The sequence below is a fragment of the Oncorhynchus kisutch genome, linkage group LG16 (assembly GCF_002021735.2).
Source record: "Oncorhynchus kisutch isolate 150728-3 linkage group LG16, Okis_V2, whole genome shotgun sequence".
Classification (NCBI taxonomy): Eukaryota; Metazoa; Chordata; class Actinopteri; order Salmoniformes; family Salmonidae; genus Oncorhynchus; species Oncorhynchus kisutch.
In genome coordinates this window covers 51,190,782-51,206,066 of record NC_034189.2, presented here as the reverse complement: position 1 = coordinate 51,206,066, position 15,285 = coordinate 51,190,782, and the positions used below count along the sequence as shown (strand labels likewise).

The window sequence follows — 15,285 nt, the reverse complement described above, 5'->3', positions numbered from 1 at the left end:
ATAACTAATCAACATTATTTTCAGTTAACTCTGCAACTTCATAACTGCCACATTTACATAACTAATCAACATTATTTTCTGTTAACTCTGCAACTTCATAACTGCCACATTTACATAACTAATCAACATTATTTTCTGTTAACTCTGCAACTTCATAACTGCCACATTTACATAACTAATCAACATTATTTTCAGTTAACTCTGCAACTTCATAACTGCCACATTTACATAACTAATCAACATTATTTTCAGTTAACTCTGCAACTTCATAACTGCCACATTTACATAACTAATCAACATTATTTTCAGTTAACTCTGCAACTTCATAACTGCCACATTTACATAACTAATCAACATTATTTTCAGTTAACTCTGCAACTTCATAACTGCCACATTTACATAACTAATCAACATTATTTTCAGTTAACTCTGCAACTTCATAACTGCCACATTTACATAACTAACACATTTACAACAAAGACATATTGACATAGAAAACTAAATACAAGTGTGTAAAAAAAATACAGATAAATGATATTTCAAGCTGAAACCCTCATATTAAACACCAATGGTATTCACTGAGCTGATGGTTTATATTTAGAGTAATGTTTTACAGCTTTATCATTCTAATTTTTTAATAATCTTATTATATATATATATATATATATATATATATATATATATATATATATATATATATCAGTACTAGTCAAAGTTTAGACACACCTACTCATTCCAGGGTTTTTCTTTATTTTGACTATTTTCTACATTGTAGAATAATAGTGAAGACATCAAAACTATAAAATAACACATATGGAATCATGTAGTATCCAAAAAAGTGTTAAACAAATCAAAATATATTGTATATTTGAGATTCTTCAAAGTAGCCACGCTTTGCCTTGATGACAGCTTTGCACACTCTTGGCATCCACAGTGATCAGCGAGACAATTATTCCCAGACTCAGAAGACATCCCTTAGGCTTCATGTCGGAAATGACTCTGAGACCTCTGGATTAAGGTTGATTTACAGCTTTGATTAAAATAATACACAAACATGAAAGAGCTGAGTGGGGATACTTCTGATCCGATAAGATTTTCAGGAAGAAAAAGATTGAACTATTGTGTTTACAATGTATGTATCCAGCACCATGGACAGAGGACTGAGTGCTGCCAAACACGAATGGATAAACACCGGACAGCACTGCAATATCATTTTTTTTATTTACTCGCTTTGTAATGAGTAAATAATAATAATAAAAAGTATATGACCCGGAAATAAGGGGTTACTGACAACAACAATAACAACAACAACAGCAGTGAAAACAGAGAAGAGCAATAGGCTCTTTAAAACAGATGCATCATGGCACGTCTCCAAGGACGTGTCAATCTGCCTCCCTGCTGAGAGCAACCAGACCAAAATACATCCTATTCAATTACCAAAACCTGTCCTACCAACACCCCTAGTTCATTTAACAATACTGTGCTTTAACTACTCCCCCTGTGGACAGTGAGGGCCAGACACCCAGAGTTAAAGAGAGCCGAGGTACAAGGGTTCACAGCTGCTGTTTTCCAGTCTCCACGCAGCCCACTCACACATCAACCAATCGGGTGACAGTCTTGGATATTCCAAGGGATTCTAGACGGACCAATTGCAAGAGGCCTGTGGGAGCCATCTTCTTTGGCTCCTCAATTTGGCCGAGGAGCTAGGGAGACGGAGTCCGGCACACAGCAGAGTCAGAATCCAACAACTGAGCCGGGTCCAAGCTCTCAGCTGCAAAAGCAACCTGTTTCCTCCCCACTCCCTGCCTTATTTACTTATCAGATTCACATGACTGCAATAAAATTCTCACGTTGTTCTCTGGAGCTTGCTGTTGGAACAACAAAAGTCAGTCAAACGTCTAAATATTCCTTCAACGGGCTGCCAAAATGTATTTCTCCGAACCCTCTGTCAATACTTAGACCAGGACTCTCAAACCCTGTTCCTGGTGAGCAACCCCCTGCAGGTTTTCTACCTATAGGACGGTAGCTTTCCAGGAACGGGGTTGGAGAGCCCTGACCTAGACACTAACCTGGGATTTTTTGTGTGGTGCAAAACAATAATGATAATGCAACAAAGTGGCTCCCGAGTGGCGCATGGGTCTAAGGCACTGTCCTCAGTGCCAGAGGTGTCACTACAGTCCCTGGTTCAAATCCAGGCTGTATCACATCCGGATGTGATTGGGAGTCCCATAGGGCGGCGTACAATAGGCTCAGCGTCGTCCGGGTTTGGCCGGGGTAGGCCATCATTGTAAATAAGAATTTGTTCTTAACTGACTCAAATCATTAAAAAAAAAAAGCTTTTGCCATTCTACCACAGGATGTCTGTTTGCCACCACTTCCAACCACAGCAGTGTCTGCTTGGTCCCACGCCACAACTCTTTTATCGCCCCCAACTCGGGGGTTTGAAAATAATCACATTTCCATTTCTCCACTGTATTTGCCTGACTGCTTCCAGATGGTAACTTTAATTCTCAATAATCAAAAGGGGATCATGAGGAAAAGCATGTTGAATACCAACCATGCTGTTGAGATATGTGCTTCTTTAGTAGTCTGTAGTCAGGTCTGGCATCGCTGTTTCAACGGCACCCCTTGGCCTAATACCCCTTCACTATGTAAACATGCAGTGAACAAGGAAAGTAGACAAGTGAACTTATACGTGAACATTACTGGCCCTGTCATCGTCTATCCAAAACGAACACGGCTTGTTTCTGATTCTGATCAAACTGCAACCTCACTTCAAACACCGACACAGCAAGCAAATAAATAAGGGATAATATCATATTTTCCACTGATCTGAACTCTGGACTGTTGAGGTGGTAAAATCAGACTCTCTGTTATGAGGCTCAGTAAGACAATAGGCAGCTCAGAGGACCCGTTCCTTCTCTACCCAGAATACCATCAGATGTATTTCTAATGTTCACAAAAACTGAAAACCGTTTTTTTATCCTGCCATACTGTACTTTTTGTGTACTTTTTCTCTACTAGTATTATCATTATCACTGCATTGTTGGGAAAGAGCTCTCAAGGAAGAATTTCACAGTATCCTGTATCCTATATCCTGTGCACGTGGCGAATAAATGTTGAAACATATTCAACACGCTGTATATGACGCATATCACTCGAAGACTGGCAATGGAGACAAGCTAAGCTGGAACAGACTCCCAGTCAAAAGGTTAGTGGGTTAAACATATTCTATGGAACAGAGATGGAGTGAGGGAAAAGGAGGGAACAAAAGGAAGGATTTTCATGTTTACCACGTTGGGCTGTACTTGATGCCGTTTTGCTTGCGTCGGTTCCAGAAATCAAGCCTGAACAGTTTAAGTTGAATGCGGATCATGTCCTCTGAACACAAAGGTAGGACGCGTGACTGGAGACAAAGTACTGTAAATCTTACAAAGCTGCCCTTGGAAACTCTATACAGAATACCAGAGGGAAATACCTGACACCTTCCCATGGACCAACCTGTGTGCTCTCTTTCCTTCCCTGAATAAAAGGAGTTTTACCCTACAGATGTAGGGTCTTAATTTGATCACTCTTTTCTTGCTGAAACTTTTTGTTTTGTTGCTGAAACTTGTAGTGTATTCAAGGTTTAAAAAGGCTCCTAAAGGTTGTAATTTCCACTTTAAAATGTCAGACTTGATTTGTCCTAATGAAAAATGTATCAACCCATACAAAAAATGTTCAATAATTATAATCCACATAATTCACATTTCCTATTGCTGCAGCATTATTTTCCTGCTGTAGGAAACTGGCTCAAAATAAGATCCTACATCAGTACTCACTGATCCAAGGTCAAGTTTAGCATTTCCCCATCTAATAGGTAAGGTTAGGATATGATGAGAGTAAGCTGATTTTAGATCAGAGCCTCAGTTCAGGTTCCCTTCCTACAGGCTGTGGCTGGTGCCCTAAAGAAGCCCATTGTCTTTGGTGTCATCCCATTCCCTTTCGCCCAACCGATGTCCACAGGTAACCATGGCAACCACTCCAACCTTACTCTACCACACACACACACACACGGTAATGACTGGAGCAGAATCAGTGGAATGGTATCAAATACATCAACACATGGTTTCCATGGTTTCCAGGTGTTTGATGCCATTCCATTTGCTCCGTTCCGGCCATTATTATGAGCCATTCTCCCCTCAGCAGCCTCCAATAATGAGTAGTGTGTTAAACAGAAGAAGAGCAGCTCCGTAGTAGCAGCAGTATGTGTTAGTGATATCTGGGAACCTTGTGTGACTTCCCGACCTTAAACCCTAAATCCTAACCTTATCATTTACCCTAATCTTAAACATAACCCTTACCTAACACTAACTAACTGTTTTATATTTCAAGTTCAATGGGGTGACGTCAGAGTTGGGACGTCCAAAGGTATCCCACTTAGACTTTTTCCCAGCAGCATTCTGGAGTTTCAAAGGGAAAGACACACCACTGGTGCCACAGGAATGTCCGATCAGCTGACAGAGCAGAGCGGGAGCCAAACACACATCTGGGGACTGTAAAACCCATCGGGACCTAAGCCTCTCTCTCTCCCTCTAGTCTTCATCTCATCTGTGGGTGCTCTCTCTGTGTATTCAGGAACACTACTCCACACTTCACTCAGCTGACCTGGTCTAGAGGTGAAGACCCTTGGGCAGCAGAGACAGAGAGACAGAGCGGGAGGGAGGAAAAGAGGAAGAGAGAGAGAGAAAGAATGAGAGAAAACGAGAGAGACAGAGAGAAGGAGAGTGAGACACAGAGACAGCAAGAGAGAGACAGCCCAAGAAAGAGAAGTAGAGAAAGAAAGAGGGAGGGAAAGAAAGAGAGCTAGACCTGTTAGCCCCATCAGACAACTGTATGAGGATGAGATGGCTGTGAGGTCTCCTGTCCCACTCTGACAGCAGTAGTGTGGGGAGCAGCAGAAGAATCAATCCTCCCTCCAACTCACTCCTGATCCTTTGTCTTTCTCTCACTTTAACTTTGTTCCCCAGCTCTCCTCTCCATTCCTCCCTCCTTCACCTCTCCCCTCCCCTCTACTCTCCTCTCTTCTCCCTCCTCTCCCCTCTCCTCTCCCTGTATGTGCTGTTCATCTGGCCTTGTCCGATGTGATTTATCCCATCACAAACACTACTCCACTCCCAACTCCCAGCAGCCTAAATACCTGCCCTGCAAAGGTCAGCGCCTCTGCCAATACTCCCGTTGTCCTGCCCATTTTATGAGCTGATCGATGTGTGTGTGCCTGGCCTTTTCCAGCATTCCTTCACACATAGACGCTCTCTTTACAGAGCAAGGCTACAGGAGTCACCCTGAGTTATTTGGTCGTAGCTCTCAGCCTCCAGAGGTGGGAAACCAATGGTGATCACGATGACCTCAGCAGTACACAGTTCACAGAGCTGGGTGGAATAGGACGTCGTAATGGAGGTCAGGGTCAACGAGGGGTCAAGAGGGTCACAAATAAGCTGAGGAGAGGCTGACTTTATGTTGGGAAGGCTTTGGTACCTTCACAATACTTGGTGATCTCAGACTAAGACTATTTATGTTGTTAACACTGGGAACTGTGAGCTGTCGCATATTTTAGGCCACACTTTTGTGGAGAGGCACGATATTCTTGTGAAGTTTTGAGCTGTATTGAATGTTGTAAACCCTCCAGGAACTGAACTCTAATTTCCAATAAAGGTATTCTATTCTATACCTGTTTAAATCCATGGACATAACTGATATAAATGACTGATGATAAATGATGTCACAGTATCAGTGGTGTAAAGTACTATGTTGAAGTACTAAAGTAGTTTTGGGGGTATCTGTACTTGACTTTTCTATTTATATTTATGACAACTTTTACTCCACTACATAAGAAAATATGTACTTTTTACTCCCATACATTTTCACTGAGACACAAAAGTACTCATTATATTTGGAATGCTCAGGCAGGACAGCAATATGGTCAAATTCACACACCTATCAATATAATGCAATGTAATCCCTACTGCCTCTGATCAGGAGACTCATTATGTCTTAGTGTTGGAGTGTGCCCGTCTGTCCGTAAATATAAAACACAACCTGTGTAGTCTGGTTTGCTTAATATAAGGAATTTGATGTATAGCATTTACTTTTTTAGTATGACAATTCAGTACTTTTTCCACCGCTGTACTTAAGTACATTTAAAATCAGATACTTTAAGACTTTTACTGAAGTAATATTTTCCTGGGTGACATTCACTTTGACTTGAGTTATGTTTTATTAAGGTATCTGTACTTTTACTCAAGTATGACTATTGAGTACTTTCCCAACTACTGCAGTGTGAGAAATATCCCATCCAAGAGACCAGTCTAAGGGACTTTAGCTTCTTCTTTTACTTAAGTATGACTATTGAGTACTTTCCCAACTACTGCAGTGTGAGAAATATCCCATCCAAGAGACCAGTCTAAGGGACTTTAGCTTCTGTCGTCGATGCTCTCTTCACAATAACACTGGTAACACTTTACCCTGCAGTTACAAAGCAGTTACCATGTAACGCCATGTTAATAATAACATGTTATTACCGTTGGTTACATAAGGTGTTACCATAACACATATTTCTCCTTCCCCCCTGTACCATAATCCACCATAAAATATATAGAACAGCATGTTGGTTTGTTTTTACCCACATGCTGATGGCTTCACTCCAGACCATTAAACCAAACCCAGGATCATTTAGGATCTCTCAGAAGAGAGATGTACAGTACGGCCATGGGCCAGACAGGATAGTGATGAGAATAGTGATGGATGTCTGAGACAACTTGACGTATTATACAGTTCAGCAATCAAATATGTTCTATATCACATGCCATACAAAACTCACGTAGGAATTGTGAATTCCATGCCATTCGCTTGAGACATCATCCGCGTAACTTTCAAGGATATTTTATTAAGAATATGACTCCACATATCCACATAACTGTCAAGTTATTTTGTCAGTAATATTATTAAATTCACTATGAATACTTCAATTCAGAATCTGCATAATTTTGAAGCTATTTTATTTTAGATATCCACATAACTGTCAAGTTATTTTGTCAGTAATATTATTAAATTCACTATGAATACTTCAATTCAGAATCTAACTGTCAAGTTATTTTATCAGAAATGATTTATACCCTTTGACTTATTGCACATTTTGTTGTGTTACAAGCCTGAATTCAAAACAAATTAAATATATTGGGTCTCACCCATTTACACACAATACCCCATAATGAAATAAGTGAAATTATGTTTTTAGAAATTGTTGCAAATGTATTTCAAATTAAATACAGAAATATCTCATTTACATAAGTATTAGCTCCCCTGAGTCAATACATGTTAGATTCACCTTTGGCAGTGATAACAGCTGTGAGTCTTTCTGGGTAAGTCTCTAAGAGCCATTACAGCTGTGAGTCTTTCTGGGTAAGTCTCTAAGAGCTTTGCACACCTGGATTATGCAATATTTGCACATTATTCTTCAAGCTCAAACAAGTTGTTTGTTGATCATTGCTAGACAGCCATTTTCAAGTCTTGCCATAGATTTTCAAGCATATTTAAGTAAAAACTGTCACTAGGCCACTCTGGAACATTCAATGACATCTTGGTAAGCAACTCCAGTGTATATTTGGCCTTGTGTTTTAGGTTATTGTCCTGCAGAAAGGTGAATTTGTCTCCCAGTGTCTGTTAAAAAGCGCACTGAACCAGGTTTTGTGCTTAGCTCTATTCCATTTATTTTTATCCTAAAAAACTCTTTAGTCCTTGCCGATGAAAAGCATACCCATAACATGATGCAGCCAACACCATGAGGTGTTGGATTTGCCCCAAACATAACGCTTTGTATTCAGGACATAAAGTTCATTTCTTTGCCACATTTTTTTGCAGTTTTACTTTAGTGCCTTATAGCAAACAGTAAGGATGTTTTTAAATGTTTTTTTATTTTGTACAGGAAGTTCCTTCTTTTCACTCTGTCATTTAGGTTGATATTGTAGAGTAACTATAATGTTGTTGATCCATCCTCAGTTTTCTCCCTTCACAGCCATTAAACTCTAACTATTTTAATTCACCATTGGCCTCATTGTGTATCTTTGTAGTGACTGGGTGTATTGATGCACCATTCAAAGTGTAATTAATAACTTCACCATGCTCAAAGGGATATTCAATGTTTGCCTTTTTCTTACCCATCTACCAATAGGTGCCTTTATTTGCATTGGGAAACCTCCCTGGTCTTTGTGGTTGAATCTGTGTATGAAATTCACTGCTCGACTGAGGGACCTTAGATATTATTGCACACAGAGTGAGTCCATGCAATTTATTTTGTGACTTGTTTAGCCCATTTTTCCTTCTGAACTTATTTAGGCTTGCCATAACAAAGGGGTTGAATCTCTATTGACTCAAGGCACTTCAACTTTTCATTTGTAAAAAAAATTATATTAATAACATACTTCCAATTTGACATTATGGGGTATTGTGTGTAGGTCAGTGAAACTAAATCTCTATCTTCAGGCTGTAACACAACAAAATGTGGAAATACTGTGTGTGAATACTTTCTGAAGGCACTGTAATTAAATGCACTATCAATACATCTATTCAGTGGGTGTTACATCCTGACGAGCTACTAAAGAACCAGATACAGCAGCTGCAGTGGAACGGAACAGGGCTTCTCTGCTCCCGGCAGTAGAGCTGATCTGCTAGGGATAGACTGCTACTGTCCCGTATTTGGTAGTGTGCTCAAATCACAGCCACTGCAGCTGTGTGATCCCAGGGCACATTCCCCTAAACCTTATAAACACTTCTTATACAACGGCATTAGCTGAGAGTAGGAGAGAAAAAGACAGACAGACAGACTGACAGACAGACAGACAGAAGGGAAAGAGAGAAAGAAAGAAAGAAAGAGAAAGAGAGAGAGAGAAAAACCTGGCTCCCTGTAGAGGAAAGTCTGTGCAACGACAGCAGAACCCGAGACAGAGCTGCATTTCCTGACAAAATGTCAGAAATATAAAATAATTAGAGAGTGTAATTTCCCCAAATTTGAAACCCTTCAAGGTTTCAAAGACCTCTCTGATGAGAGTAGGCTTCCCATCCTGTTGGGGGAGGACGCAGAGAGCTGAGGGTTGGCAGTGCACTACATTGCTGCCTGCCATAAGATGAGGGACAGTGTCTGACAGACCAACCAACCATGTCCTCTATATTGTTCAATAGTTATTTTGACCCTTGGTTATTGTTGTTACTGTTGTCCTGTTGACAATATTCATTACAATTATTTTAATATTGTAAATATTCAAAGTAAGCTTTGGCAAGATGTACATTTTTACGTCATGCCAATAAAGCAAATTGAATTGAATTGAGAGAGAGAGAGAGAGAGAGAGAGAGAGAGAGACCTTAGAGGTTTAAATCTAATTTCATTATGTGATTTGTTTGTTGAAAATGTAAATGTTCCTCCCCCAATAATCAGAGTGACCCGTTATAATACACAGCCACTTGTCAGTCTGAGGCGAGGGTTGATGTGCAATATTCTGATTTTATGTGTTTATGTGTTAAGTGTTTTACAACTCAAATGTATAAAGTCCAACAGCAATATGTGCAATGAATAGTATGTGTAATGTCCTAGTCTCTGTTCTGAAACGTGTCTATATGTCCTTCCTGTTGTTTTTAAATGTCTAATGTACATATGTTGTCCTTTTGTATATAATGTTGTCGTGGTTACAGTATATGTTCACCTGCCCAGGGACTAAGTATGTAAATGAGCTGTTTGCTAAATCTGGAGCAACGCATGTTTCTGTTGCACGCTGTCCCTGTCCAAATAAACTTCAGAAAATAAATAAATAAATAAATCACCAGGTGAACACAGTTATAACCATGTCAGAGACTCAATCTCCACTTTTCGTTGTCGAGTTAAATCTCTGCCAACTGACTACACCCGAATCACCTCTTCACCCTGAACAAGGCAAGGGCACCAGCCTTAGCTCACACAACACATACAATAGGTTGCGGCTTAGAAGTTGAATTCCAAATGATTTCATCCACCCCTCCCTGAAATGGCTGAGCGGTCTAAGACAGATCACACCGGGTACTGTGGTTCCACACCTTCAGGGGGAGAGTAACCCTCTGGGCAGGGTAGAGTGACAACCCGCTGCCCAGGCCTTTTTCTGGCCCTCTCTCTCAGGCTGCACAGCAGACACCCAGGAATGCTCCCACAATGAACCTCAGAGACGACAGAAACAACCTGCTGCTGTATCTAATCCTTGTATAGGAAGAGAGGGAGGAAGAGAGGGGAAAGAGAGAGAGCAAAAGAGTGGGGAAAGAGAGAGAGGAAGAGATGGGGGACAGAATAGAGTCGCCCTCAGGGTCCAGGCTCAGATCTATGGGCCAGGAAGTGAAGGTAAAGCTAGGATGCTGCATGGGGCTTTAGGGAACCCATTAAGAAGCCCAGAGCCACATAGTCATGTCTAGTGGACACAAGGCCTACTGACTTTACAAGGACAGGCCATCAGGCTGCACATATCCTGACTGCTGGAGGTATGTTTTCAATGGGTTAATCTGTGTTCAAAAGCCTCTCACTCTCTCTCTGTCTCAAATGATATGAATGTGAATAATATGAATAATATTTGAATGCTAAGTGAAGGATTTAGCATATGATCATATTCAGGAGATGACATCACCATCCTAATACATGATGTGGTATTAACTAACTAGACTGGAGATGACATCACCATCCTAATACATGATGTGGTATTAACTAACTAGACTGGAGATGACATCACCATCCTAATACATGATGTGGTATTAACTAACTAGACTGGAGATGACATCACCATCCTAATACATGATGTGGTATTATCTAACTAGACTGGAGATGACATCACCATCCTAATACATGATGTGGTATTAACTAACTAGACTGGAGATGACATCACCATCCTAATACATGATGTGGTATTAACTAACTAGACTGGAGATGACATCACCATCCTAATACATGATGTGGTATTAACTAACTAGACTGGAGATGACATCGCCATCCTAATACATGATGTGGTATTAACTAACTAGACTGGAGATGACATCACCATCCTAATACATGATGTGGTATTAACTAGACTGGAGATGACATCACCATCCTAATACATGATGTGGTATTAACTAGACTGGAGATGACATCACCATCCTAATACATGATGTGGTATTAACTAACTAGACTGGAGATGACATCACCATCCTAATACATGATGTGGTACTAACTAACTAGACTGGAGATGACATCACCATCCTAATACATGATGTGGTACTAACTAACTAGACTGGAGATGACATCACCATCCTAATACATGATGTGGTACTAACTAACTAGACTGGAAATGACATCACCATCCTAATACATGATGTGGTATTAACTAACTAGACTGGAGATGACATCACCATCCTAATACATGATGTGGTATTAACTAACTAGACTGGAGATGACATCACCATCCTAATACATGATGTGGTATTAACTAGACTGGAGATGACATCGCCATCCTAATACATGATGTGGTATTAACTAGACTGGAGATGACATCACCATCCTAATACATTATGTGGTATTAACTAACTAGACTGGAGATGACATCACCATCCTAATACATGATGTGGTACTAACTAACTAGACTGGAGATGACATCACCATCCTAATACATGATGTGGTACTAACTAACTAGACTGGAGATGACATCACCATCCTAATACATGATGTGGTATTAACTAACTAGACTGGAGATGACATCACCATCCTAATACATGATGTGGTATTAACTAACTAGACTGGAGATGACATCACCATCCTAATACATGATGTGGTATTAACTAGACTGGAGATGACATCGCCATCCTAATACATGATGTGGTATTAACTAGACTGGAGATGACATCACCATCCTAATACATTATGTGGTATTAACTAACTAGACTGGAGATGACATCACCATCCTAATACATGATGTGGTATTAACTAACTAGACTGGAGATGACATCGACATCCTAATACATGATGTGGTATTAACTAACTAGACTGGAGATGACATCACCATCCTAATACATGATGCGGTATTAACTAACTAGACTGGAGATGACATTGCCATCCTAATACATGATGTGGTATTAACTAACTAGACTAGAGATGACATCACCATCCTAATACATGATGTGGTATTAACTAACTAGACTGGATATGACATCACCATCCTAATACATGATGTGGTATTAACTAACTAGACTGGAGATGACATCACCATCCTAATACATGATGTGGTATTAACTAACTAGACTGGAGATGACATCACCATCCTAATACATGATGTGGTATTAACTAGACTGGAGATGACATCACCATCCTAATACATTATGTGGTATTAACTAACTAGACTGGAGATGACATCGACATCCTAATACATGATGTGGTATTAACTAACTAGACTGGAGATGACATCACCATCCTAATACATGATGCGGTATTAACTAACTAGACTGGAGATGACATTGCCATCCTAATACATGATGTGGTATTAACTAACTAGACTAGAGATGACATCACCATCCTAATACATGATGTGGTATTAACTAACTAGACTGGAGATGACATCACCATCCTAATACATGATGTGGTATTAACTAACTAGACTGGAGATGACATCACCATCCTAATACATGATGTGGTATTAACTAACTAGACTGGAGATGACATCACCATCCTAATACATGATGTGGTATTAACTAGACTGGAGATGACATCGCCATCCTAATACATGATGTGGTATTAACTAGACTGGAGATGACATCACCATCCTAATACATTATGTGGTATTAACTAACTAGACTGGAGATGACATCACCATCCTAATACATTATGTGGTATTAACTAACTAGACTGGAGATGACATCGACATCCTAATACATGATGTGGTATTAACTAACTAGACTGGAGATGACATCACCATCCTAATACATGATGTGGTATTAACTAACTAGACTGGAGATGACATCACCATCCTAATACATGATGTGGTATTAACTAACTAGACTGGAGATGACATCACCATCCTAATACATGATGTGGTATTAACTAACTAGACTGGAGATGACATCACCATCCTAATACATGATGTGGTATTAACTAGACTGGAGATGACATCGCCATCCTACTACATGATGTGGTATTAACTAGACTGGAGATGACATCACCATCCTAATACATTATGTGGTATTAACTAACTAGACTGGAGATGACATCACCATCCTAATACATGATGTGGTATTAACTAACTAGACTGGAGATGACATCACCATCCTAATACATGATGTGGTATTAACTAGACTGGAGATGACATCGCCATCCTAATACATGATGTGGTATTAACTAGACTGGAGATGACATCACCATCCTAATACATTATGTGGTATTAACTAACTAGACTGGAGATGACATCACCATCCTAATACATGATGTGGTATTAACTAACTAGACTGGAGATGACATCACCATCCTAATACATGATGTGGTATTAACTAGACTGGAAATGACATCACCATCCTAATACATGATGTGGTATTAACTAACTAGACTGGCGATGACATCACCATCCTAATACATGATGTGGTATTAACTAACTAGACTGGAGTTGACATCACCATCCTAATACATGATGTGGTATTAACTAGACTGGAGATGACATCACCATCCTAATACATGATGTGGCATTAACTAACTAGACTGGAGATGACATCACCATCCTAATACATGATGTGGTATTAACTAACTAGACTGGAGATGACATCACCATCCTAATACATGATGTGGTATTAACTAACTAGACTGGAGATGACATCACCATCCTAATACATGATGTGGTATTAACTAACTAGACTGGAGATGACATCACCATCCTAATACATGATGTGGTATTAACTAGACTGGAAATGACATCACCATCCTAATACATGATGTGGTATTAACTAACTAGACTGGAGATGACATCACCATCCTAATACATGATGTGGTATTAACTAACTAGACTGGAGATGACATCACCATCCTAATACATGATGTGGTATTATCTAACTAGACTGGAGATGACATCACCATCCTAATACATGATGTGGTATTAACTAACTAGACTGGAGATGACATCACCATCCTAATACATGATGTGGTATTAACTAACTAGACTGGAGATGACATCACCATCCTAATACATGATGTGGTATTATCTAACTAGACTGGAGATGACATCACCATCCTAATACATGATGTGGTATTAACTAACTAGACTGGAGATGACATCGCCATCCTAATACATGATGTGAAATTAACTAACTAGACTGGAAGTAAAGGTACTGAGTCAGTTTTCTCAGAGTTAACACCTCTGACAAGCCCTGGATTTCTACTGAACAGACTGTCTGTTTCACATGTCCTTTTCTCTTTGGAAAAATAAGTGCCTCATCATCATGAGATTTAGGATTATTCCAGCAGGATCTTTTTCAGGGAATCTCTCAGTGAAGAAAGGTTACAAAAGTCCCAATGAACACTGAACAATTTGAGCTGAACGTTCTCCTCATTTTAACCACATAGCCTTCAGAACAACCCAGACACGTGCAAAGAATCTCGCCCCGTTCCCTCGTCACCCTTGCCAGAATACACAAACTCACAGGAGGAGAAAAATGCAGACATTGAAAGCACCAAATAGTCAGGTGGTACCAGGTCTAGAGAATGAGAATCCACTCCTGATAAACACCCAGTTCACAAAACCCCTCCAAATCATCATCATAATATCAGCCAAATTCATCCTGACAGACCACACCTTCCTCCAGGAAACCTATAGGATGTCCTTACCTTGCTCAGTGTGTGTCTGTTGAGGGGAACTATCACTGGAGTTACAGAAGTGTGATACAGACCCCTGAACAGAAGTAAACAGCATGGACTAGGCTTTTATGTGCAGGTGGGTGGAGCTACTGGGGAGGAGACTAGGCTTTTATGTTCAGGTGGGTGGAGTTACTGGTGAGGAGACTAGGCTATTATGTGCAGGTGGGTGGAGCTACTGGGGAGGAGTACCCCTAAGAGAAGGTGGGCAGAGGGAGAGGTGAGGTAGCCCCCGAGAGAGTGTGAAAGAGGGAGAGAGAAAGATAATAGAAGAGAGGGGGAGAGAGAGAAGAGAGGGAGAGAGTGGAGAGGTATTCTCCTGAGTAGTAGGGATACAGAGTCAGAGAGAGGGAGAGAGAAAGAGAGAGGGAGAGAGA

The 15,285-nt window shown here is 40.2% G+C and overlaps 1 protein-coding gene across 3 annotated transcripts in view; it reads right to left on the bottom strand.

Annotated features, from left to right (window-relative positions):
- The window catches only part of LOC109890467 (collagen alpha-1(VIII) chain-like), a 36,314-nt gene extending 21,343 nt beyond the window's left edge, over positions 1 to 14,971 (bottom strand). The window contains exon 1 of one of the 3 annotated variants that reach the window (XM_031792882.1): positions 14,882 to 14,971. The gene's annotated coding sequence lies outside the window, so the exon portion shown is untranslated. The remainder of the gene's footprint in view (positions 1 to 14,881) is intronic. The other 2 variants (XM_031792884.1, XM_031792883.1) reach the window with 2 other exon arrangements.
- Positions 14,972 to 15,285: the final 314 nt, after the last annotated feature.